The 3,325-nt window shown below is 36.5% G+C and overlaps 1 pseudogene; it reads left to right on the plus strand.

The window, feature by feature from the left end:
* Positions 1-410: 410 nt before the first annotated feature.
* Positions 411-1,377, plus strand: LOC103201134 (annotated as a pseudogene).
* The last annotated feature ends 1,948 nt before the right edge of the window (positions 1,378-3,325 follow it).

Raw genomic sequence — 3,325 nt, forward strand, 5'->3', positions numbered from 1 at the left:
CTTGCATTGCTGCTTTGCAATATATAATTTTCTCTCCTCTTAATCACTCAGTGTGTAAACTGTTTTGGCCTGACTGTGCACTGGGTAAGGATCCACATTTGGTTGTATTTCAATATAAAATATAAATATTGACAAAAAATTACAGAACAATTTAGAAACATTTATTATCATAATTATATAATTAATATTTGAAATATAACTAAGATAATACAATTAGACAAGAGAAAGAATAAGAAGTATAAATATTAGAATATTAAAATGGTATCAGCAAAATATTACTATGTGATATAATTATATATTCAAGAATGTAAGAGACTTCATTGTAGTTTAAAATTCAATAATTTTTTCATCAAAGGCAATATTTTTGGAACTAGATTTTCCTTAATTTATATACAATATTCATCTTGAATATGGAGTATATGAGGTAAAGACGCTTCTTAAAGTCAAGCTTTTTATACTTTTCTCCTATCTTACCACCCTTGGCACATCTTTCAAGCCACATCTTCCTGCAGGATGTTGAGGAGGGCTTTTCTTGATCCAGGTTGGTTCTTGCCACCTTCAGTGGCTCTTCCTGTCTCTTCTCCTTATCTCTTTCCTGAAGTGCCACCACCACTGCTACCACCCCAAGCCCTGCACACTGCCTATCCACCATAGAGAAGATAGAGTTGATCTAGAAGGCAAGGCTGGCAGACCAGGTTGAGCACTACAATGATATAGTCACCTGCACGAAAGCCATGATGAAGCAGGGGCCCAAGGTATCCAATGAGGAACACAACCTGCTTTTGGTGGCCTACAAAAATGTCATCAGGGGCAGCAGGTCTGCCTGGAGGGTCATCTCAAGCATAGAGCAGAAAATAACACCTCTGATAGGAAGTTGTAGCTGATAAAGGACTATTGGGGAAAGTGGAGTCTGAACTGAGATCCATCTGCACCACCATCCTGAAATTTTGGCTAAGTACTTAACAGCCAATGCAACTAATCCACAAAGTAAGATCTATCTGAAAATGAAAGGAGATTATTTCCAGTACCTTGATGAAGTAGGATGTGGTGATTATAGAAAACAAACAATAGATAATCCCCATGGAGTTTACCAAGGGACATTTGATATAAGCAAGAAGGAAATGCAACCTACACATCCAGTGTTCCTGAGGATGGCTCTTTAACTTTTCTGTGTTTTACTGTGAGATACTTAATAGCCCAGAGCTTGCCTGTACACTGGCTAAGACCACTTTTGATTAACTTATTACAGAACGTGACACACTGAATGGAGACTCATACAATGACAACACCCTTATTATGCAATTGCTTAGAGACAACCTAACATTATGGACATCAGACAGTGCAGGAGAAGAATGCCATGTCACAGAAGGGGTGTAAAGCTGCATGCTTACAGGCATCTTCCTTCTCCCCCTCACAGAACCTTTTATGTATCTTCATTCATTATCCACTTGAATTTTCTTTAGCAAAGAAACCTATTCATGTGTATGGAATCACTGTCTATAGTCTTTTCACACTACAACTTTGGGAAAATTTCAATCCTTGATTTGTGTTTGTCTTGGCCTTCTTGGTTTATAATTATTGTAGAAAAGAATTAATAGCTTCATTTCATATACACATAAATGATTTCCAGACACTAATATCGAGCACTAAAATGCATCTGGTATTTAAGTAATCTGAACCAATTCTGCAACTGACTGTGTTTTGTATTACTGTGAAGATATTAAAATGTAGTTAATTACACTTAAAGAGTATTCTGCATAATTTTTCATTTTCTACATTCCTTCCCTTATTCTTCTTTGGGTATTTCCTTTAATAAGCAACTTTTCCATGTTGTTAATGTATTCCTTTTCAGTGGGAATCCAGAAATATTAGATTGGAATTGAAAAAGCATTTGAAATTTCTGGCTTTTGGGTCACACATTCAAATACCTCCAATATTGCAGAAATTCTCAACAAAGTTCTAGCTAATAAAGTCCAACAACACATCAAAAAAATAATACATCATGACCAAGTAGGGTTCATACCAGGCAAGCAAGGATGGTTCAACATTAGAAAAACAATGAATGTAATCCACCACATAAATAAAACAAAGGAAAAGAACAACATTATCACATCACTTGACACAGAAAACGAATTTGATAAAAATCCAGTATTCAATTCTGATAATAAATGCTCAACAAAATAGAAATAGAAGAGAAATTCCTCAATATAATTAAGGGCATACATACAAAACCAATGGGCAACATTAGTTTCAATGGAAAGACATTGAAAGCATTCCCATTGAGAATGGGTACTAAACAAGGATGCCTTTTTATCACCACTTCTATTCAATATTATATTTGAAGCCCTAGTTAGAGCAATAAGGCAAAAAAGAGAAATAGAAGAAGTAGCACTAACTCTATTTGTAGATGATATGTAGAAAATCCCAAAGATATAGCAAGAAAATTACTGGAACTAAATGAAAGTTTCAGGGAAGGAGCAGGGTACAACATCAACATACAAAAATCAGTCAGATTCCTTTACACGAATGAAGAGAACCCTAAAAAAGGAAATCAGAAAAACAATACCATTTATAAAGCCACCCAAGAGATGAAGTACTTAGGAGTAAATTTAACCAGAGACACAAAAGGCATATGCAAAGAAAACTACAAAACACTACTACAAGAAACCAAAAGAGACCTACATAAGTAGAAGAATATACCATGCTTATGGATCACTGTTGTTGTTGTTAGGTGCCATCAAGTCTCCTCCAACTTATGGTGACCCTATGTAAAATAGAACAAAATATTGCCTAGTCATGTACTATCCTCACAATCCTTGTTATACTTGAGCCCATGGTTGCAGCCACTGTGTCAATCCATCTCCTTGAGGGTCTTCCCCTTTTTTACTGACCCTCCACTTTACCAAGCATGATATCCTTCTCCAGGGAATGGTCCTTTCCGACAACATAACCAAAGTAGGTCAGATGAAGTCTAGCCATTCTCCCTTCCGAGGAGCATCCCAGGTGTATTTCTTCCAGGACAGATTTGTTTGTTCTTCTGGTAGTCCATGGTGTTTTCAGTAGCCTTCTCCAACACCACTATTCAAAGGCATCAACTCTTCTTTGGTCTTCCTTATTCACTGCCCAGCTTTCACATGCATATGAAGCAATTGAAAATACCATGGCTTGGGCTAGGTGCACCTTAATCCCCAAAGTGACATCTTTGCTCCTCAACCCTTTAAAGAGGTCTTTTGCAAACAAATTGCCCAGTGCACTATGATATCTGGTTTATTGACTGCTGTTTCCATGGGAGTTGCTTGTGGATGCAAGTAAAATTATATCTTTG

Source organism: Orycteropus afer, unplaced genomic scaffold (genome assembly GCF_000298275.1).
Source record: "Orycteropus afer afer isolate SDZICR_OR568_19922 unplaced genomic scaffold, OryAfe1.0 scaffold00142, whole genome shotgun sequence".
NCBI lineage: Eukaryota > Metazoa > Chordata > Mammalia > Tubulidentata > Orycteropodidae > Orycteropus > Orycteropus afer.